This window comes from Panthera tigris, chromosome E1 (genome assembly GCF_018350195.1).
Source record: "Panthera tigris isolate Pti1 chromosome E1, P.tigris_Pti1_mat1.1, whole genome shotgun sequence".
NCBI lineage: Eukaryota > Metazoa > Chordata > Mammalia > Carnivora > Felidae > Panthera > Panthera tigris.
This window is the reverse complement of record NC_056673.1, coordinates 42,473,547-42,497,953: the sequence shown is the minus strand read 5'-3', so window position 1 is coordinate 42,497,953 and position 24,407 is coordinate 42,473,547. Positions and strand designations below refer to the sequence as shown.

The 24,407-nt window shown below is 39.6% G+C and overlaps 1 protein-coding gene across 7 annotated transcripts in view; it reads left to right on the top strand.

Annotated features, from left to right (window-relative positions):
• Positions 1-24,407, top strand: part of GJC1 (gap junction protein gamma 1) — a 34,685-nt gene that overhangs the window by 6,626 nt on the left and 3,652 nt on the right. The window contains exon 1 of one of the 7 annotated variants that reach the window (XM_042966382.1): positions 7,702-7,724. The exons of 3 other annotated variants lie outside the window; for them this stretch is intronic. The gene's annotated coding sequence lies outside the window, so the exon portion shown is untranslated. Of the gene's footprint in view, positions 1-7,701; positions 7,725-9,836; positions 9,994-19,032; positions 19,052-19,710; positions 20,363-24,407 lie in introns of those variants that run through there. 3 more of the 7 variants (XM_042966383.1, XM_015542758.2, XM_015542756.2) reach the window with 3 other exon arrangements.

The window sequence follows — 24,407 nt, the reverse complement described above, 5'->3', positions numbered from 1 at the left end:
ATGTATCTCAGTTGATTTCATATCATTAGAAATAGAGCTGTCTCATACTTTTTGCCTACCAGATGTACTGTAATGTCTTTACCCAGTCCCTTCCTGATAGACTTTTAAATTCTTTCCAGCACATTATCAGCAGTGCTGCAGTGAATATTCTTGTACATTATTTTCTATGTCTGTGAGTGTTATTTGTTAGATAAACATTGAGAATTGGCATTCTGGCTCAAAAAGTATGGGATTCATGTACCAGTTCACCCCACCACTTGTAGTAAAGCACAAAGAATGACTTTATACATCCTTCCTTGCCAATAACCTGTTAGCAATTCTTATCTCTTTCCAGGTGGATAAATATAAAATGATATATTGGTGTAGTTTTAATTTGTGAATCTTTAATTACAAGTGATATTAAATGTCTTCTCATGTTATTAAAAACCATTAATATGTTTCTGAGACCTCCATATCCATTGCATATTTTTCTATTGAATGGTCTTTTTATTATTGATCTGTTAGAATTATGTGTTAGAGAAATTAACCTTTTACTCAGAATTGCAAATCATTTTAATTATTCAGTATATCTTTTTTTTTTTAAGTGTATTTGTTTTGAGAGAAAGAATCCCAGGCAGGCTCTGCAGTTGTCAGTGTGCACTTATCAGCATGGAGCCTGATGTGGGGCTTGAACTCTTGAACCCGTGAGAGCAAGACCTAAGTTGAAGTCAGGAGTCTGACACTTAACTGACTGAGCCACCCAGGTGCCCTACCTTTCAGTATATTTTTTGAGTTGTTTACAGTATTTTTTTTTTTGTTTTCCAAAAATTATACTTTGTATAATTGAATTTGTCATTTCTTTCATTTGACCTCTAGGTTTTATATCATTTTAGAAGTCTTCTCTACTCAGTTAAGAAAAAAATAGGGGCGCCTGGGTGGCTCAGTCAGTTAAGCGTCCAACTTCGGCTCAGGTCATGATCTCGCGGTCCGTGAGTTCGAGCCCCACGTCGGGCTCTGTGCTGACCGCTCAGAGCCTGGAACCTGTTTCAGATTCTGTGTTTCCCTCTCTCTCTGACCCTCCCCCGTTCATGCTCTGTCTCTCTCTGTCTCAAAAATAAATAAACGTTAAAAAAAAAAAAAAGAAAAAAAATGGCCATGGCTTTGTCTAACTTTGAGTGTTTTGTTTTTAATTTTAGATCCTTGATTCATCTGGAATTTAAAGATCCAACTTCTAGGGGTGCCTGGGTGGCTCAGTTGGTTAAGCGTCCGACTTCAGCTCGGGTCATGATCTCACGGTTTGTGGGTCAATCCCCGTGTTGGGCTCTGTGCTGACGGCTTGGAACCTGGACCCTGCTTCACATTCTGTGTCTCCCTCTCTCTGCCCCTGCCCTGCTCGTGCGCTCTCTCTCTCAAAGATAAATAAATACACAAAAAAAGTTTAAAAAAATAAATAAATAAAGGTCCAACTTCTAATTTTTTTCAGATAGCTACCCATAGTAATTCATTATAATTTATTGAATATTCCATCATTTTTCCATTTGTTTGAAATGTCACCTTATCATACATTAAATGTCCAGATGTATTTTGATCTTCTGGACTTTCTATTCTGTTACATTCATTCTATTGATCTGTTGATCTTTTTGCCAATTTCACCTTTTAAATTATTAGAACTTTATAATGCATATCTAGAGAAGCTTGTATGCTCTCCTTACTCTTTCAGAAAGTTCTCTACCATTCTTACTATTTGTTTTTTACATTAAATTCATTCATTCATTCATTCATTCATTTAAGTTTATTTTATAAAGTAATCTAGGGGCGCCTGGGTGGCTTAGTCAGTTGAGCGTCCAACTCTTGATTTCAGCTCAGGTCATGATCCCAGGGTTGTGGGATGGAGCCCTGCATCTGCCTCTGCACTGAGCCTGGGGCCTGCTTGGGATTCTCTCTTTCCCTGTGCCCCTCTCCCGTGCTCATGTGCACTCTATCTCAAAAAAATAGTAAATTAAAAAATAATAATAATAAAGTAATCTCTACACCCAGTGTGGAGCTTGAACTCACAATCCCCAGATCAAGAATCTCATGCTCCTCCAACTGAGCCAGCCAGGTGCCCTTTCATGTTAATTTAGAATCAGTTTGTCTGGTTCCTAAAAATCCTTTTGGCATTGTATTTTAGATTGCATTACATTTTAGATCAATTTAGGGAGAACTAATATCTTAAGATGGCTTTTGTATCCAAGAACATGGAATGTTTTGTCTTAAGAATTTAAGTTTTTGGTGTTCCTTGGCAGTAATTTTTAAGTGTTCTTCATTTAAAATCTCTGTTTCTTGTTAGTCTTTTCCTAAGTATTTCACCTATTTGTTGCTATTTTATTATTTAATATTTTTTTAAGTTTATTTTTATTTATTTTGAGAGGGGAAAATAGCAAGCAGGGGAGGGGCAGAGAGAGATGGAGACAGAATCCCAAGCAGGCTCTGTGCTGCCAGCACAGAACTCAGTACAGAGCCCAGTGTGGGGCTGCAACTCAGGAACTGTGAGTCTAATTGCAAGATCATGACCTGATCCGAAGTCAAGAGTTAGATGCTTAACCTACTGAGCCACCCAGGCACCCCCTTTTTTTTTCCTTAATTTTTATTCATTTATTTATTTTTAATATTTGTTTATTTTTGAGAGAGAGACAGAGACGGAGTGTGAGTGGGAGAGCGGCAGAGAAAGAGGGAGACACAGAATCGAAAGCAGGCTCCAGGCCTGAGCTGTCAGCACAGAGCCGGACTCGGGGCTTAAACTCATGAACCACAAGGTCATGACCTGGCTGAAGTCAGACACTTAACCAACTGAGCCACCCAGGCTCCCCTCTTTGTTGCTGTTTTATTTATTTATTTATTTATTTATTTATTTATTAAAAAAAAATTTTTTTAATGTTTATTTATTTTTGAGACAGGGAGAGACAGCATGACGGGGGAGGGTCAGAGAGAGAGGGAGACACAAGAATCTGAAACAGGCTCCAGGCTCTGAGCTGTCAGCACAGAGCCTGACGCGGGGCTCGAACTCATGGACCGCAAGATCATGACCTGAGCCGAAGTCGGATGCTTTAACCGACTGAGCCACCCAGGCGCCCCTCTTTGTTGCTGTTTTAAATGAGACTTTTCTTCAGTTATATTTATATTGCTTGTATATTATAATCAGCTTTTTCAGTGACTTTATGCGTGGTCTGAAAATAAAATTAAACAGTACACCCACATAGTATAGCAAAAAGATCATTAGGTCCCAAGTTGTATTCTAGGCTTTGCAGCTTATTAGTTGTGTGATCTTAAGCACATTATCCTGATCTTTAATATCCTCTTAGGTAAAATAAGGATATAGTCTCATACTCAGATATCAAACAATGGGCCACTGCAGAATTATTGAAAGATAACCTTAGAATCCATGCAGGTATTATCTGTGAGCTATATAAATAGTGTCTTACAAATATATATGACCTTTTCAAATGTATATATAAATAATATTATAAATAAATTACAAGTTTATTTTAAAACTTTAACAGTTTATAGTAAAGTTTTATCTTTTTGTGTTTTTTCCAAAATCAGATACTATATGTATCGCCACTATTATATAGGGCTCTAGAAACTCTTGTAATTACTACATAAAGTCTCTCAGACCCTAAAAATGAGGGGCTACTCGCCTAGCTGATCTGTAACATTTCTTTTAACACTAATAGTGTGTGAGCCTATGTAACTGTAACTTAAAAAAATTTTTTTTAATGTTTATTTTAATTTTGAGAGAGAGAGAGAGAGAGAGAGAGAGAGAGAGAGAGAGAGAATTGAAGCAGGCTCCAGGCTCCAAGCTGTTAGCACATAGCCCAACCTGAGCCGAAGTCGGAGGCTCAATGGACTGAGCCACCCAGGCGCCCCAAGATAATGATTTTTAAGCTTAAATGTCAAAAGTGTGTTCCTGGGATCTTTCTCTCTCCCTCTTTAAAAAAAAAATTGTTTTTTAATGTTTATTTTTGAGAGAGAGACAGAGTGTGAGTGGGGGAGGGGGGAAGAGAGGGAGACACAAAATCTGAAGCAGGCTCCAGGCTCCGAGCTGTCAGCACAGAGCCTGATGCAGGGCTTTAACTCATGAACTGTGAGATCATGACCTGAGCTGAAGTTGGACGCTCAACTGACTGAGCCACCCAGGTGCCCCTCCCTCTTTTTTTAATAAAAATTTTATTTTTAAGTAATCTCTACAGCCAACATGGGATTCAAACTCCCAACCCCGAGATCAAGAATTGCATGCTCTTCTAACTGAGCCAGCCAGGCACCCCTTAGGATCTCTTTTTAATAGACCTGAAGAGTAGCCTGTCTAGATTTGTATAGAAAATGCTTTCATGAGAAAAGCCATATAATACTTTCTGAAAGGGGTTTTATTGTTCATGTGTCTAACTCGACTAGCTTGCTTTGACCTTACATTCTAGTTCAGTAGTAGATGTTCATGTTATTCAGAGTAAAAGCTTTGTATATATTTATTGTATGTTGAGCAGGTCAAGCAGATGTGCACTTCTCAGATTGACTTAGGAAAGTTTTTCTTTGAGTTTGGACAAATTGTTAGGAATTGGGAGAGTGTCTCAGAGTGTCTCAGTTCTATTGAATTGTGTATCTGAAGCCATTGTATCCTATTATACTTGAACTCAGAAAAGAAGAGGATGGAAAAGTGTGTTTATGATTTGAGGTATATCCTGGGAAGGAAACTATATATGCATAGCTTGCAAAGCATTCTACTGAATAGATTTATTTTGGCTACCAGTTAATTATGGTTACTAGTTCAATGAGAAATTTAAATCAGGCTTAGTATGTATGTATGTATGTATGTATGTATGTATTTATTTATTTATTTATTTAGAGAAAGAGAGAGAGAGAATCCCACGTGGGCTCCGCACAGACAGTGCGGAAGTGCAGAGCCTGATGCGGGTCTTGAACCCACAAACTGTGAGATCATATCCTGAGCTGAAACGCTGAACTGACTGAGTCACTCAGGTGCCTGAGAATATTTTTAAAGTAAGCTCTTTGCGTAACATGGCACTCGAACTCACTACTACCTGGAGATCAAGAATAGCACACTCCATAGACTGAGCCAGCCAGGTGCTCCCTGCCCTGCCCTTTAGCATTTTATTTATTTGTTTGTTTTTAAAGTTGATTCATTTATTTTGAGAGAGAGAGAGGAAGAGAGAATCCCAAGCAGGCTCCACACTGTCAGCATGGGCCTGACACATGTCTCAAGCCCATGAATGGTGAGATCATGATCTGAGCTGAAACCAAGAGCCTAACGCTTAACTGACGGAGCCACCCAGGCACCCCAGAAAATGCTCTTTTAAAAAAAAAATGTTTAATTTTTTGAGAGAGAGCAAGCCAGGGAGGAGCAGAGAGAGAGACAAACCCCAAGCAGGCTCCATGCCGTCAGCGCAGAGCCTCATGTGGGCTTGAACCATGAACCATGATTGTGACCTGAGCTCAACCAACTGAGCCACCCAGACACACCCCTACATGCCCTGGAAAATGCTTTTAATAGAAGTTTGTTTCCTACTGGGATCTTAGAGCTTACTTTTTTTTTTTTTTAAAGTTTATTTTCTACTGGTTTTTATTTATTTTGCCTCAGAACTGTCATTTTTTTTCCTTTGTGGTTTGAAATTACGTAAATATCAGCATGGTTACTCAAAGTAAGGAAATGGAGATGAGATCAGTGCTCAGAATAGTGATCTTTTAAGATTCCAGTTTAGCTAATCTTCAGAGCATTAAAGTAACATGATTTTGGTTTAAATAATTTACCTAGTGTAGTATATTAACATTTAGTATTTTCTCTTGGAAGAAATGTCCCTTGGGTTTGTACTGAATATTATGGGCATATTTTTGTCCCAATAGAAGAATCCTTGATACAAAGTAGAGAAAATTAAGTAGAGTGATTAGGACAGGAAGTAAGAGTTTTATAACATTTTCACATGTCAAATAAACATTTAATAGAACTCACTTATAATGGAGACTGGTAAGTTTTTGGTGGCTACTTTAATAATCATTTTCTAAAATAAAGGTGTCTCTTTCCAAATACTCAGCTCAGATAGTAACCAGCAGGTAGCAATTATAACTATATATTTCAAGGGAATGTTGGATATGTTAATTTTCTGTGTTGCTTCTGGACCATTGTATAGTGAGTTTCTAAAGGAATGAGAGGAGCAACAGTATGATAGTAAGCTGCTATATAAGCCATCATGTCAGAATACTACTCTTTTGGGGCACCTGGCTCGCTCAGGGTGGTGAGTTTGGGCCCCATGTTGGGTGTAGAGATTGCTTAAATAAGTAAACTTAAAAGAAAATCTTAAAAAATATACTACTGTCTTGTGATACACTCTTACAAATTAAGAATTACCCTCTAGACTCTCTTTTACTCTGGAGTAGAATTTTATATAAGTTCTGTCTTGGACCCCTGTATACAGGGGTGGGTAGTAACTGTATCAATGGCTCTATGAGATCGTTATACTTTTCTGTGATCTATCCATTACTTAATTAGGTCTTTATGAATGTATGCAAAATGAAATTTGTACCCGACCTACTTTTTAAATTTCCCTCAAGGCTTTTGTTGCATAGGAAAGCTTTGCCAACTCCATTATTACATGTTTATTGTAGAAAATACTGAAAAAGCAAATTGAAGAGAAATCATTCATAGGCCATTGTTAATGTTGATGTATTTCCTTTCAAGCATATTATGTTACTGGAGGTTTTTTGTTTTTTGTCTCTTTACTACATGTGAGCATTTTCCCATATAATGAAATATTCTATTTATTTTAAAAAGTTTATTTATTTTGAGAGAGAGAGAGAGCGCATGTTCATGCACGTGAGCCTGGGAGGGGCAGAGAGAGAGGGAGAGAGAGAATCCCGAGTAGGCTTCATGCTTTTCAGCAGAGCCTGATGTGGGGCTCCATCTAACAAACCACAAGATCATGACCTCAGCCAAAATCAAGAGTCGGATGCTTAACTGACTGAGCCACCCATGTGCCCCTGAAATACTCTTTGTAAACGGGTCACAAATTGTCAGGGTATATATATTCAGCTGTAAGATATCTGGCTCAATATTATTTAAGTTTCTTTTTTTTTCTATTGCTAGCATGAAAGAAAAGGAGACAAGAGTGTAAATTGATACAACTCCCTTTGGAAAAGTACTAACTTATTGAAGCTGACATAACAATTTTGCTTCTAGGTATTCAACAGGAATTCATACATATATTCACCAGAAGACCTATACGGAATGTTCATAGTAGCATTATTCATAATATCCTCAAACTGGAAACTGCTCAAATGCCCATCAGCAGTGGAATGAATAAATTTGTGATATAGTCGCACAATGGCAATATAATAAAGCAAAGAGAATGAACAGACTGGAGCTAAATGCAACAGGATTGGTGACTCTCAACAGATGCTGAACAAAAGCAGTCAGGCACAAAAGAGTATATTCTTTATGATTCTGATACAAGAGAGTCCATTTTGTAGGATTCCATTTATATTTTTTTTTAATTTTTTTTTTAATGTTTATTTATTTTTGACAGAGAGAGAGACAGAGCGTGAGCAGGGGAGGGGCAGAGAGAGAGGGAGACACAGAATCGAAAGCAGGCTCCAGGCTCTGAGCTGCCAGCACAGAGCCTGATGCGGGGCTAGAACTCACAGACCGCGAGATCATGACCTGAGCCGAAGTCGGACGCTCAACCGACTGAGCCACCCAGGTGCCCCCCATTTATATTAAGCTCAAGAACAGGGTAAACCAGTGGGTCTCAGTGTGGTGTAATATTGTTCCCCAAGGGGCATTTGGCAGTGTCTGGAGGCATCTTTGGTTGCCACAACTGGAAGAGACCAGGGTTGCTTCAGAGCACCCTACAGTGCACACAACTGTCTCATAACAAAGACCTATCCCTGGGCTAAAGTACTCTGTACTGTTAAAGGTAAGGGTGGCGGTTTCCCTTTGGGTAGGAAGGGTGTGATTGTTTTTGATTTTAGTGCTGGTTACATAGGTGTATTCAGTTTGTGAAAGTTCATTGAGCTGCATGCTTCTGTTTATCTTCCTGTAGGTATTTTACACTGCAATCAAAAATTTGTATGAAAATCAGACTTCACATAAAAATCCAGGTCAAAGGCATCTTGTTTTCATTTTTTTTTTAAATTTTTTTTTTTAACGTTTATTTATTTTTGAGACAGAGAGAGACAGAGCATGAACAGGGGAGGGTCAGAGAGAGGGAGACACAGAATCTGAAACAGGCTCCAGGCTCTGAGCTATCAGCACAGAGCCTGACGCGGGGCTTGAACTCACGGACCGCGAGGTTATGACCTGAGCCGAAGTCGGCCGCTTAACCGACTGAGCCACCCAGGCGCCCCTTGTTTTCATTTTTTAACCTTTATTTATTTTTGAGAGACAGTGCGAGCAGGGGAGGGGCATAGAGAGAGGGAGACAGAAACCAAAGCAGACTCCAGGCCCTGAGTGGTCAGCACAGAGTCCGATGTGGGGCTCGACCTCATGAACTGCGAGATCATGTTCTGAGCCAAAGTCAGACGCTTAACCAACTGAGCCACTCAGGCACCCCTCGAAGACTTCTTTTGAAAGATAGGACAGTCTGATAACTCCCATAGTTGTAGCTAATAAGCAGTAGGCACCCCCCCCCCCCACCACCCCACACCCTTTGGTTGGTGCCTGTTTTCCAGGCCCCATTTTCTTGTTTCAGTTACTTGTATCCCCTCACTGGTATCTTAAACAGCTTGAGTGAGATAGAATTCATACACACCATACAGTTTACCTATTTGAAATGTACAATTCAAAAATTTTATTATATTCACAGGGTTGTGTAGCCATCACCACAATTTAATTTTAGAATCTTTTCATTCCTCCAAAAAGAAACCTCATACTTACTAGCAGTCACTCCCTCCCCCCACCCCACCCCACCATCTCTTTCAGGTCTAGGCAACCACTAGTCTTAGTTTTTGTCTTTAAATAATTGTATGCATTTGAATTTTGTGGTCTCTTTTCTAAAACAGGATTTATAGTAGTTATGCAGTATTTCATCATGAAGTTATGTCGTAAATTGTATAAAGTTTATCTTATATTGGGCACTTATTTTAGATAAATTACTAGATGTGGAATTACTGATCAAAGGATATAAACATTTTAAAGTTCCTGATAAATATTAACCACAGTGCCTTCCGGAAAGGTTGTATCAGACTGCCCTCACCATCAGTGGATGATGGTATTTTTTTGCAAATTTTATGTTGTCATATTGGACAACATGTAGTTATATGCAGTCATATTGGAAATGTTACACATTTTTTATTTTGTCTTAGACATGTTCATTCTCCTAGACTGATGATTATTCAGACAGTTGATTTGACCTAAACTCAGGCTGTTTTGGACAAGTGTACCAATATTGTCCTTTTTTACATGAAGACAGTACCACTTAGGATGTGAATGAATGCATTATCCCAGGTTCCCCTTACTTCTCCAGCTGGTTCCTGAAGGTTCTTACATGTAAACAGAGTGGCTTTTTGCCCGCACAAATTGACACTTCAGCTCATAGTGATGTACTTTGTTTCCTTGTTGGTTAATAGAGCCGAGATTTCAAACTACTTTCCACTAGGTTTTATAATTTGACTCACAATAAATTAAATTTTGTGTTTCTCCAATAATGTCCATAGCCAAGACCTCTTTTGAAAACAAGTTGTTTGTGTGTTTGTAATACATAGATTACTGTTTGCTAGTGAGCTGCCATGATGCTTTTGCTTAGAAATTGTCACTAGCTAGTTATTAAACCTCTATTATCGCTCATGCAGAATTAACTTCCACTTAAAGCATTCCAGTTAAACAAAACTTCATTGTAAACCCTTTAATTGATGCCTTGTCTCTGCACATAAAGCAGTCTCATTCAGGAGTGTGAGTCACTAGCACGATTCTTAGTGGATTGCTCAGCTCATGATCTGGGATGCCCAGATAGTTAATACTTTAGAATCATGGTGAGTCAATATTACATTTTTTTAGTTTTATTCAACCATAAATTTTCCGGGGGGATGACTGTTTGGGAAATGCCTTTTTGAAAATTTGACATCTTGTCATTGTTTCATTTCACTGCAGTTACTTCTTTCCTGCTCCTTAGAGTTCTGAATGCCACATAATTTGTTGGTTGTTTTATGAATTTTATTCTGCCTGAGGTTATTTTCATTAAATGTTAATAGACAAGATCTTAGAAATCATCTGATATTCTCCACTTATTTCACAAATGAAAAAAAAAAACGGGGTGGGGTGGGGAGAAATACTCCTGAAGTGCCTGTTAGAATCTCTTACCTCCAAGTTCAGTGCTTGCACTGTCTTGTTGTCATAAAATTCAAGGTTAGGAATTACTATTCTAGAATATTAGTTTTAGTTCATCCTGGACTTTGTTTTTATTAAGACACATTTTTTTAATGTTTGTTTTTGAGAGAGTCAGAGACAGAGTGTGAGTGGTCATGATCGCACGGTTCGTGGGTTCAAGCCCCACGTTGGGCTCTGCAGACAGCTTGGAGCCTGCTTCAGATTCTGTGTCTCCCTCTGTCTTTCTCTGCCCCTCCCCCACTCACATTCATATTCTCTCTCTCTCTCTCTCTCTCAACAATAAATAATAAAAATTTTTTTTTTAATTTATTAAGGATTTAAGAGAGCTGGCCGACTCCCTATATGCCCAGAGGGCCAGAGACCAACCCCACTGGGGCAAGTCTCCAAGAGACTCCACTGCTGGCATTAGATCACACTGCAGCTGAGCCCAGGACCCAGAAGCTGGGACCCCTGAAAGTTGGTAGCTCTCCCTTGCTCAGTCCTGCTCTCCCCAGAGCAGACTTTGCCAGATCCTTCCTGCTGTCCGTGGAATTACTCTTGATGGTGCATCTCACCAGCAGAGCACACACAGATCACAGGCCTGACCCTCAGTTTCGAGGAACTCTGAGAAAATGAGTTGGGTTTCTTTTTATTTTAATTTTTTTTAATGTTTATTTATTTTTGAGAGACAGAGTACAAGTGGGGGAGGGGCAGAGAGAGAGGGAGACAACAGAATCTGAAGCAGGCTCCAGACACTGAGCTGTCAGCACAGAGCCCAGTGCCGGGCTCGAACTCATGAACTGTGAGATCATGACCTGAGTCGAAGTTGGATGGTTAACCAACTGAGCCACCCAGGCGCCCCTGTTTTTAATTTTTTTTTTTTTAACGTTTATTTATTTTTGAGACAGAGAGAGACAGAGCATGAACGGGGGAGGGTCAGAGAGAGGGAGACACAAGAATCGGAAACAGGCTCCAGGCTCCGAGCTGTCAGCACAGAGCCCGACGCAGGGCTCGAACTCACAGACCACGAGATCGTGACCTGAGCCGAAGTCGGCCGCTCAACCGACTGAGCCACCCAGGCGCCCCCCCTGTTTTTAATTTTTAAAAGAAACTAAGATTTTAAAATCTGGTTTGTAATAGGCTTGGGGTGTTTTTTGTTTGTTTTTAATTAGAGGGAGATTAAAACTTGGCTCTGACCCATTTGGACTTTGTTGTTGCATTTGTAAAACATTTAGAATTTAGCACTACTTACTTGAAAATTTTTAATTTCCTGTTTATTATAGTTTCGTTTAGATTAAAAATTGACAAGGGACAAGTTATTGGGTTTTTTCGTTGTTGATTTGGAACCCTTGGGAGCTTTTTTTACATGAGTCTATTCCAAAGATATATATGAAAGTGGTATTTTTGGATTAACTGTTTTTGTGGCCAACGTTATAGTAAAGAGCTTGCAATGGAAAAAATGAATCAGATAAACTGAAAAGTAAAGCATTTCCCTGTAGTGTCACTACACTATAAAATATGTTGAAAGTTAACAGATGATTTTAGTTTGCTTCTTTCTAGTTCTCTGTTGTTTAGCATATATAACTGTATAGTAAATATCTCTTGAATACAACTGTAGTTTTTAAAACGTGTTTGTAAATATCCTACAAACTACTACATTGCAAGCTTCTTGATGATAGATAAGTACCAATTGCATGAATGAATTTTAGTCTAAAACTTTTTTATCCTTTTGTGGTATTAACATAAAATTTATCATTTTAACCGTTTTCTAAAGTGTATAACTTTGGGGCACCTGGGTGGCTCAGTTGGTTAAGCGTCTGACTTCAGCTCAGGTCATGATCTCTGGTTCATGAGTTCGAGCCCCACATCAGGCTCACTGCTGTCTGCACAGAACCTGTTTCAGATCCTGTCTCCCCCTCTGTCTGCCCCTCCCCCATTCATGCTCTCCCCCTCTCTCTCAAAAATAAATGAACATTAAAAATATATTTAAAAAATGAATTAAAAATTAAAAAATTAAAAAATATAATGTGTATAGCTTTGGGGCATTAAGTAAATTTATATCGTTGTATGACCATCTCCCGAACTTTTGAATCTTCCCAGCAGAAACTGTACCCATTAAACACTAGTTCCCTGTTCCTCTCAGCCCCTGGCAATCACCATTTTATTTTCTGTTTCTATGAATTTGACTATTGTAGGTACCTCATGTAAGTACAATCATGTAACATTTGCCTTTTGTGACTGACTTCTTTCACTTAACAAAATGTTGTCAAGGTTCATCCATGTGTCAGAATTTCCTTCCTTTCGAGGCTGAAAAATATTCCATTGTATATTACAAAATGTCATGTTTTGTTTATTCATCTGTCAGTGGACAGTTGGGTTGCTTCTACCTTTTTTGGCTCTTGTGAATAATTCTACAGTGAACACGAGTATACAAAATCTCTTGGCATCTCTGCTTTTGTTTCTTTCACTATATACCCAGGAGAATTGCTAGATCATAAGGTAATTGTATATTTAATATTTTGAGGAAACTGTAACCGAACTGTTTTCTATAGCAACTGCACCATTTTAGATTCCCACCAGCAGTGCTCAACAAGGATCCAGTTTCTCCATGGCTTTGTTGACATTTGTTCTTCTCTTTTCTTTTTTGGTAATAGCCATCTTGATGGGTGTGATGTGGTATCTCATGGTTTTTGTTTGAATTTCCCTAGTGATTGTGATAGTCTAAAACTTCTTATAATTTAAACTCTTATTAACCCAGACTTTGTTTCTTAAAAAATATATTGAAATCATTGGTGAGGAAATGAGGGAACCAGATTCTCATACTCTGATAGTGGAAATATAAATAAATAGGTACCGGCTTTTTGGAAGGGTAATTTAGTAATACAAATCAAAAGCTTTAGAATTTTTGGAGAGCTAGAGGGCAAAGAAATTGACCTTTTTTTGTAAACATGCAAAAATATCTTTTGCAATGTACAACGGTTCACCAGCAATTCTTTTAGAAATGGGTGTGTGTACCGAGTTGAGTATTACAACAGACCACTATAAACAACCTACATGTTCAACCATGGAAGCTTGGTTAGATTCTGATTCGGTAGGTCTGGGAGTGGGAGTTGGGTAAATAGAATGTGAGAATGAGCGTTTTCAACACGCGCTCTGGGTAATTCTGATGAAGGTGGTCTGTGGACCACATGTGAGGTTCCTTTATTCATCTCTACTTACATGCTTTAATTTGAGGTTCCATGGTATGCTAAGACTCTCTTGCAAACTGGTCTTTGACTTCCCTGTTCAGCCTTCTCTATGGCTACTTCCCAAACATCCTTCATCATATTCTAGTCTAAGAGGCTTCTTCTTTTTTTTTTTTTTTAACTTTTATTTATTTTTGAGAGACAGCATGAATGAGGGAGGAGCAGAGAGAGAGGGAGACACAGAATCCAAAGCAAGCTTCAGGCTCTGAGCCGTCAGCACAGAGCCTGATGTGAGGCTCGAACCCATTAACTATGAGATCATAACCTGAGCCAAAGTTGGATGCTCAACCAACTGAGCCACCCAGGCACTCCTGACATTATTTTTTTCAAGGTTCATCCATGTTGTGTAACATTTTAAGGGGAATTTGTTGGGGGGGGGGGTGGTTGCCATGGAATGTCTGCTTGTGTCCCTTGCCCCTCTCTTTTTGGATTGTTGGATGTTCTGGGGGGTAGGTTTTTGTTGTTTTTGTTTTTGTTCTTGGAACTCTTTATATAGTAGAGAGATTAGGTCTCTACCTAGGAAAGAGTTACCAAGGGGGTACCTGGCTGGCATGCCTAGTAACTGAGTTAGCCAGGCACCCCAGGGGGGACATTTCATTAAGGAAGTGACTTTTGAGCAGACTTGAATGAGAAAGTCCTGCCAGTATTGATGAAAACAGCGTTCCAAGCAGTGAAAATAGCAAGTGCAAGTGCAGAAGTCTTGGGACAAAAGCATGGCATATTTGTCTTGTCTTTTCTTTTTCTTTTTTTGATGTTTACTTATTTTGAGAGAAGGAGAAAGAGAATCCCAAGCAGGCTCCACCCTGTCAGAGCAGAACCAGTTGCCAGCTCGAACCCATGAGTCCTAAGATCGTGATGACCTGAGCCAAAATCAAGAGTCAGACGTTTAACCGACTGAGCCACCTTTTTAAAAATTGTTTATATATTTTGTTTATTTATTTCTGCACTGTCGGTGCAGAGCCCGACTTGGGACTTATCTTACGAACTGTGGGATCTTGAACTGAGCCAAGATCAATAGTCTGATGCTTAACTGACTGACCCACCTAGGTGCCCCCACTCTTTCTTTTTCTTTTCTTAAGAATATATATTATTTTTAGAGAGGGGGGACAGGCAGAGAGAGAGAAAGCATGGCATATTTGGTGCAGTCTGAGGAACAGTGAGGATACAGGTATTTCTGAGTCAGAATGAGCAAGAGGGAGGATGGAAGGAGATGAGACCAGGAAGTGAACTATGGTCATATGGGCATGTTGGTAAAGATTTTTGATTTTATTCCAATAGAGTTTTGAGCAGGAGAGGGACATGATCTGCCTTACTTTTTAAGAGCTTTACTGGGGTTACTTTTTGGAGAATAGATTTGAGAGGGATAAGAGCATAAACTAGGAAACCAGTTAGAAGATTTTGCTTTTACAGTAGTCCTGGTTAGAAATGAAGGTGGCTTGGGGTGCCTGGGTGGCTCAGTTGGTTGAACGTCCGACTTCGGCTCAGGTCATGATCTCACAGTCTGTGAGTTCGAGCCCCACGTCGGGCTCTGTGCTGATAGCTCAGAGCCTGAAGCCTGCTCTGGATTCTGTGTCACCCTCTCTCTCTGCTCCTCCCCTGCTCACGCTCTGTCTCTCTCTGTCTCAAAAATAAATAAAAACATAAAAAAAAAAAAATGAAGGTGGCTTGAATCAGAGTGGTAGTAGTGGAGGTGGTAAGGAGTGGTTGGAAGGATTTGCCAATGGTTTGGCTAGGAGTGAGGCTGACTTGAAGGTTTTTGACCAGAGGAACCACATGAATAGTGGAGCCATTTACTTAGATTTGGAAAACTGAAAATGGAGTAGGTCTTCGGAGGATGGGAGGATTGTGGTATGATAAATGTGGGGCCTATTAAGACATCCAGAAGATGTAGAGTAGCAGTTGAATTTCAGGCCTAAAGTTCAGGGAAATGTTGAAGCAAATGGGACATCATTTACAAGTGGAATTCTGGCTGGAGGAACCTGCAAAGAACACTGAAAAAGATAGGGTAACAAGATAGGATAAAAATCAGGACATGTATTTAGAAGTTTAGAAAAGGAGAAGTGACACTGAAGTAGGAACTGAAAAATAAGAGCCAGAAGAGTATGGTGTCAGGGAAGCCAAGTGGAAAAAAAAAAAGTATTTTGGAGAGGAAGGGGTAATCAGGTATATCAAATATAGCTTAGGAGTGCCTGGGTGGCTCAGACGGTTAAGCATCTGACTCTTGATTTCGGCTCAGGTCATGATCTCACGGTTCTTGAGTTTGAGCCTTGAATCAGGCTCTCTGCTGTCAGCACAGAGCCCGCTTTGGATCCTCTGTCTCCCTCCCTCTGTGTCCCTCCCCCGCTTGCTCACATGCTCTCTCTCTAAAATATTTTTAGAAATTTAATTTTTTTTAATCTTTATTTATTTTTGAGAGAGAGAGAGCATGAGCAGGGGAGGAATAGAGAAGGAGACACAGAATCGGAAGCAGGTTCCAGGCTCCGAGCTGTCAGCACAGAGCCCGACGTGGGGCTCGAACCCACGAGCTGTGCGATCGTGACCTGAGCTGAAGTCGGACGCTTAACCGACTGAGCCACACAGGCGCCCCTATTCTTAGAAATTTAACAGAAACAAATTAAACATTTAAAAAATATATATAGCTTAAAAGGTTGAATAAGAATTGACCATTGAATTTGGCACTGTAGAAGTTATCATTGGCAAGTAGTTTTGGTAGATTGGTGGTATCTAGGCTTATTGATATGTGTACTGTTCCATCACATAGATGTTACCATAGTTTATTCACCACTCATCATCAGTTATTAGCCATTTAGGTAGTTTTCAATTCTTAAGGTATTTTACATATGCAGATTCAGATGGGCATGCTGTATTTGAGAGCATTGTGAAGTAATTTATAAATCAATGCCTTATTGGATATTGGAGTTAAGAAAATACTGCATAGCAAAAATAAAAGACTTTGGAGTTAAACTAGCCTGTTTGAACCAACCTGTGCCAGTAGCTGACTTTGTCTACATTACTCAATTTTCATGAACCTGATTCTTATCTAAAAGATAAGATTTTATGAGGATTAAAATAAATGAGCACTTTGTATGCTTCCTAGCACATGTGTGTTCAGTAATCCTAAATTGTGTCTTGTTCTTTTTTTTTAGTTTATTTATTTATTTTAATGTTTATTTTTTTTTTAATTTTTTTTTTTTCAACGTTTTTTATTTATTTTTGGGACAGAGAGAGACAGAGCATGAACGGGGGAGGGGCAGAGAGAGAGGGAGACACAGAATCGGAAACAGGCTCCAGGCTCCGAGCCATCAGCCCAGAGCCTGACGCGGGGCTCGAACTCACGGACCGCGAGATCGTGACCTGGCTGAAGTCGGACGCTTAACCGACTGCGCCACCCAGGCGCCCCTTTAATGTTTATTTTTGAGAGAGAGAAAGCGTGGTTGTATTTTATGCAAGCGAGGGAGGGGCAGAGAGAGAGAGGGAGACAGGATCTGAAGCAGGCTCAGTGCGCTGAGAGCAGAGAGCCATATTCTGGGCTCTAACTCACAAACCGTGAGTTCATGACCTGAGCTGAAGTCGAACGTTTAACCGACTGAGCCATGTGAGTGCCCCAAGTTTGTTTATTTTTGAGAGGGCATGAGTGGGTGAGGGGCAGAGAGAGAATCCCATGCAGGGTCTGAGCTGTCAGTGCAGCACCTGACACGGGGCTTGATCTCACAAACCATGAGATCATGACCTGAGCTGAAATCAAGAGTCAGGCGCTTAACCCACTGAGCCACCGAGGCACCTCTTGTTGTTTGTTTTATAGGGAAAATAAAACTTTCTGAATAAAACTTTCTGAAAAAAAGTGTTAGTAATTGGTCTTGGAAATGTAAGGAGGTGTATTTTGAGGGTGGAGGAGAAGAGGAAAACAGTTCTTTTGGGTCATTCGTATGGAGATTTTTCAATGATAAGAGAGAGAATAGGGGAAGATAGTCAATTTGAGTGATTATCCAATTTAATTCTATTGTGATCAAAGCACATACTTTGTATGATTTGAATAATTTCAAATGTATTGCAACTTTGATAATGGCCTAGGATACGGTCTATCTCAGTACGAGTTCTCTGTGTCCTTGAAAAAATTGAGTTATTTTGCTGTTGGGTGGAGCGTACTCTAAATGTCAGTGGTTTTGTGGTTTAGTGGTTGATAGTAAGTAGTATTTGTTTTTTATATGCTTACTGTTTATTCTGTGAGTTATTGAGTGAGCGGTGTTGAAATCTCCAACTATTAATTGTGGATTTGTCAATTGTTCTTAATTCTATCAGTTTTTGCTTCCTCTCTTGAGGCTCTGTTAATATGTGTATAAACATGTGAATTTTTATGTTGTATTGATGAATTGACCCCTTTATCATTGTAAAAGGACCTTTATTTAAGGCTATTCATTGCTCTGAAATAAACTTTTTCTGGTAATATATAGTTACTTCTCCTTCTTAATTAAATTTTTAAATAAAGTTTATTTATTTATATAAAGAATAGGTGGGGGAGGGGTAGAGAGAGAGAATCCCAAGCAGGCTCCACACTGCTAGCACAGAGCCCAATGTGGGGCTCAATTTCCTGAACCGTGAGATCATGACCTGAGCCACCCAGGGGCCCCTCCTCTTTTTTTAAAAAAAACATGTTCATTTATTTTGAGAGAGAAAGTGAGCAAGCAGGGGAAGGGCAGAGAGACAGAGAGAGAGAATCCTAAGAAGGCTTTGCCTGTCAGCACAGAGTGCGACGTGGGGCTCAATCCCACAAATCTTGAGATCATGACCTGAGCTGAAATTAAAAGACACTCAGGCATGTTATTTACTCCTTCCTTTTCTTTCTTTCTTTCTCTTTCTTTCCTCCTTTCTTTTTCTCCGTCCTTCCTTCCTTCCTTCCTTCCTTCCTATTTATTTTTGAGAGAGACAAAGAATGTGAGTGGGTTAGGAGCAGAGAGAAAGGGAGACACAGAATCTGATGCGGGCTCCAGGCTCTGAGCTGTCAGCACAGAGCCCGACACGGGGCTTGAACTCACGAGCTGTGAGATCATGACCTGAGCTGAAGTCAAATGCTCAACGGACTGAGCCACCCAGGTGCCCCTCCTCCTTTCTTTTGATTACTGTTAACATGTTACATCTTTCTCCATAGTTTTGCATTTAATCTCTTTGTGGCTGTATACCTAAAGTGGATTTCTGTGTAGGCAGCATATAGTTAGATCTTGTTTATTTAGTCTGACAATTTCTGCCATTTATTTATTTATTTATTTATTTATTTATTTATTTTAATGTTTATTCATTTTTGAGAGAGAAAGAGAAACAGAGCATGAGCGCGGGAAGGCCAGAGAGAGAGGGAGACACAGAATTTGAAGGAGGCTCCAGGCTCTGAGCTGTCAGCACAGAGCCCAATGCAAGGCTCGAACTCATGAACTGCGAGATCATGACCTGAACCAAAGTCAGGCACTTAACCAACTGAGCCATCCAGGTGCCCCAATTTCTGCCTTTTAATTGAATATTTAGCCTGTTTACATTTAATGTGATTGTTGATGTCATAGGGTTTAAATCCACCATCCTCCTATTTATTCTCTTTGTCTCATTTATTTTTATGATTGCATAGTATGTCCTTCATTGATTGGTTTATTAGCTGTAACATTGTTTTGTTATTTTAATAGTTGATTTTGGGTTTACTACAGCCATCTTTAAGTTATTACAATCTACTTTCAATATTAAATCACTTCTTGTATTATATGATAACCTTACAACAGTATATTTCCATTTCCTTTCTCTCTGCTTTTTGTGATATTGTTTTTACTTCTATTGTTTTACTACTTTTACTTCTATGTAAAAGAAGTGTGATAATAAATATAAATTCCAGGGGCTCCTGGCTGGTGCAGTTGATGGAGTATGGGACTTTTGATCTCGGGGTTGTGAGTTCAAGCCCCACATTGGGTGTGGAGATGACTTAAAAATAATTTTTTTTAAGAAAGAAAGATCACTCCTACAATAATTAGTTGTTGCCATTTTTACTTTAAACAGCCAGTTATCTTTAAAAATTTTTTTTTTGTTTTTAATACAGCACATGTAAGCAAGGGAGGGGGCAGAGAGAGAGAGAGAGAATAAGAATCTCAAGCGGGCTCCAGGCTCTATCCCACAACCCCGAGATCATGACCTGAGCCGAAATCAAGAGCTGGATGTTCTTGTCGGGAGACAACTAGGGAGAAAGCAAATGGTTTTCTGAAAGGTGTTGAACAGAGATTAAAAACAAAAACTTTGAAGTGAAAATTACTAATTTCTAGTCCAGTGTTTTACCTGACACCTCACTCCATACAACAGCCCATTTTCTGCTTAAACTGTCCTGTGAACCAAGCAACGTTCATTGCCTCATGAGGCTGCTTATTCTTTTTATGGACAGGCTGACGCAGTGGGAATTTGTTTTCTAGGAGAAAAAAGTGGAGAGATTGTAATAAGTATAAAGCAGGTCCCATAGGAATGCATTTATTCATGTTTGTCAAACATTTATTTAACACTTAAAATGTGCCAGTTATTGCTAGAAGCTAGGGAAGCAGAGGTGAAAGACACAACATCTAGGGGCTCCCAGTCTGATGCAGTGACAAACCCAAAAGTTGCAGCAGCGTTGGGAGTGATGGTGCTTGCCTTGAGGTCTGGCACAGCTCTTAGCTCCGCGTATGTCCACCATTTGACTGTCTCCCCTTGTACAGGACACTGGCACATCAGACCCGGTGTCTACTGAATGGAGTTTATACCAACTTCTCTTGTCCCTATTCTCAATGCCCGAGTAAGTAATTAAACTTATAAACTTATTAAATAAGTAATTAAACCATTTCTGTTGGAGATACCACTTTTCTAGTTTTATTCTTCCTTCCCAACTGCCAAGAAACCTGAGTTCTTTTTGTTTGACTTTGAGTTCATTCTGCACATGAGATCTTAAACTCTGAAATTTCCCCTTTTGATCTTTGTGAATTTTTTTATTAAAAAAGTTTTTTTAATGTTTATTTTTGAGAGAAAGACAGAGCACGAGCAGGGGAGGGGCAGAGAGAGCGAGAGAGAGAGAAAGAGAGAAAGAGAATCTGAAGCAGGCTCCAGGCTCTGAGCTGTCAGCAGAGAGCCCAACACAGAGCTCGAACTCAAAAACCGTGAGATCATGACCTGAGCCAAAGTCGGACACGACACTTAACTGACTGAGCCACCCAGGCGCCCCGATCTTTGTGAATTTATTCGGATTCCATGGATTGAGCCACCCCGGCGCCCCAACCACTTTAATAACTGTATGATCTTAGGCAATTTTGTAACCTTTCTAGATCTCATTTCTTCATCTTGAGAAGAGATCTAATCATGTGATCTACGTCCTGGGATAATCCAAATAATATGCTTTGTATTTAATCTTCAAAAATCCTATGAGTTCTGTTCTACAGAAAAATGTGGTAAACTTTGGATCCTGTTAGTGTATAACTGTAGAAAACTTTAAATACAAAGAATTTGGGAGGGAATTATGTAATTTATTACCATGTTTATGCCAACTAATTTTTAAAATTCTGTTTTCTAGTACAAGACAAGGTAGATTTGTAACCTTAGTTATTTGGAAAACGGGCTAAAAATAACACATTTGGTTTGTGTCCAATAAATGTTATATAAGCAAACATTTTTTTTCAGTGTGTGTTATTTTGTTTGTGTGAATCCTTTTGAATTATGGGCTACCATGAATTGTAGTATTCTTTACTTAACAAGTCATCCTAGAAGGAATAGTTTTTCCACCTTTGAATTTATTCAAGAAATTGACTGATGTGACTATATAGAAACAAAATTTGAGGGACACCTAGGTGGCTCAGTCAGTTAAGCTTCAGACTCTTGATCTTGGCTCAGGTCATGATCTCAACAATTTGTGAGATAGAGCCCCACATCAGGCTCCGTGCTAACAGCCAAGAGCCTGCTTGGAATTCTCTCCCCACCTCCCTCTCTGCCTCTTCCCTGCTCGCATTCTCCTTCTCTCTCAAAATAAATGAACGTTTAAAAAAAAAAAAAAATTAAAGGAAGACAATAAAGTGAAGTGTTATGTTGAATGCCAAATGATTAATGTCTATACTATATTAAAATATATTCTGCATGGGGTGCCTGGGTGGCTCAGTTAAGCATTCGACTTCAGCTCAGGTCATGATCTCACGGCTCCTGAGTTCAAGCCCTGCGTTGGGCTGTGTGCTGACAGCTTGGAGCCTGGAAGCCTGCTTTGGATTCTGTGTCTCCCTGTCTCTTTCTCTGTCAAAAATAAACATTAAAAAAATTTTTTTAATAAAAAAAGAAGATATTCTACAAATACATAGGCAAAAGGCTAGAAATAGTCCATGAAGTGGGGAAGGATATGGGGGAAGTATGTCTTGGTATATTAAAAACATAAATTGGGGGTGCCTGGGTGGCTCAGTTGGTTAAGCATCCGACTTCAGCTCAGGTCATGATCTCACAGTCCGTGAGTTCGAGCCCCGTGTCGGGCTCTGGGCTGATGGTTCAGAGCCTGGAGTCTGCTTCAGATTCTGTGTCTCCCTCTCTCTCTGACCCTCCCCCGTTCATGCTCTGTCTCTCTCTGTCTCAAAAATAAATAAACATTAAAAAAAAATAAAAAAACATAAATTGAGGGGCGCTTGGCTGGTAGACTGTGCGACTCTTGATCTTGGGGTTGTAAGTTTGAGCCTCATGTTGGGAAAGAGATTACTTAAAAAATCTTTAAGAACAACGCACAGTGGCGCCTGGCAGGTTCAGTCGCTTAAGCGTCTGACTTTGGCTCAGGTCAGGTCATGATCTCACGGTTCGTGGGTTTGAGCCCTCCTGGGGTTCTCTGTCTCCCTCTCTCTCTGCCCCTCCCCTGTTCATGATCTCTCTGTCTCTCAAAAATGGATATTTAAAAAAAAAATTTTTTTTTCAAGTTGGATGACAGTGCAAAGCAAGAGCCATGCAGATTTACATTTCCTGTGACCTAATAATACTGCTTCCTAGAATTTGTCTATAGATAAATTCAACCAAAGCATGAAGAATATATTTTTTCAGGAGGATAATAAGTACATATGTACATGTAAATCAATTGGGCTTTCTTAGAAAAAACATTTAACAGCTTGCCATCCCCCTCCTCTTGTGCTCCCATGTGCTCCACTCGTGCTCCACCCATCCTGTGCTCCCATGGCACTTGCTTTAAAAGATGAAGTATGGAAATGATTTTTATGTTTCCATGAGAGCCATTCACAGAGTAATTGCACACACTCACCCTCCATTCTGTATTCATGTCTGTTTGCTGAAAAAGGGAAGTCAGAGAAGATTATGTCCTGAATTTTAGGTTTCTGATAGCAGAGCAAAAAATGGTTCAGAAGAAAGGGAACTGTAGTGGAACATTTTTAAAGAAAGAAAATTTCCCATTACCCATTTTATGAGATGCTGGAGATAAGTTACTAAACACATCACATATACTGAAGGTATGGGTACAGGGTGCTGTGGCATTTGTGATTGCCCTTGGGAAGCCAGGTTCTTAGGGTTCAACATTTTCTAAGTCTAGACTATATCTTAACCAGTGTACAGTGCCTACTTCTATATGTGTATAAATTGCTGCTTTATAAGCTGTGAAGGACATAGGACTAATTCCTCCTCCCCCCAGAAAAGGTAGATTATTATATGAGATGCTGAACCGTTGAGAACTCTTTCATCACATTAATTGCTAAAAAGATACTTGTCTTTGGTATGGAGAGAGGTGTAGGGGAGGAGTTTTCTAACTAACAGTTACACTGTGATTTTGACTAATTGGAGTAAATCGAACTTCAGGCTTTAGGGAAAATGCTTTAAATGTGGTGTTTGGAAAAATCTTAGTCTGAACTTGGGGGTGTGAATCATTACAGGAGTTGTGTTAGAAACTTGACTATGTCACCATTTAAAGATTGCATATTACTCTTGTGGTTTTATAACTTGTGTATTCAGTGAGAGTAGTGGTAAAATGCTTCGGTGGTCAGATTCTGCATGTAATCTTGATACTTCCATGTTCTGTAGGTGCCTGTACTATCTGTCTTTTTTTTTTTTTAAGTTTATTTATTTTGATAGTGCAGAAAAGGGGCGGAATGAGAGGGAGAGAGAGAATCCCAAGCAGGCTCTGCACTGTTAGCACAGAGACCTACTTGGGACTCAGACCCACAAACCATGAGATCATGACCTGAGCTGAAACCAAGAGTCAGACACTCAACCGACTGAGCCACCCAGGCACCCCTTTTCTTAGTTTTTCATTGACGTTTTGGAAAATTTTCCAGGTTTTTTCCCAATATCTTACCCCCATTACCACCAGTTTTTCTTATTAAATTACTACGAACACATAACACTTAGAGATTGTTTTAAATTTATTAAATTAAATGATAGCAAATGAACAAAGTTGGCACTTTATGGATGACTCCTGGCCATGACTATTCAAAGTTGGCAGAACTTGATAAGAAGTAATAATGTGGGGGCTCCTGAGTGGTTCAGTTGGTTAATAAGCGTCTGAGTTCGGCTCAGGTCATGATCTCATGGTTCGTGAATTGCAGCCACACATCAGGCATTACGCTGGCAGTGCAGAGCCTGCTTGGGATTCTCTTTCTGCCTGTCTCTGCTCCTTCCCCACTTGTGCTTTCTCTCTCTCTCCCAAATAAACTTTAACACACACACACACACACACACACACACACACACACACACACACACACACTAATTTGTCCTGGTTTTATTTTGAGAGACAGAGTATGTATGAGAGGGGGAGGCACAGAGAGAGGGAGAGACAGAATCCTAAGCAGGCTGCACACTTTCAGCACAGAGAGCCCCAGTGG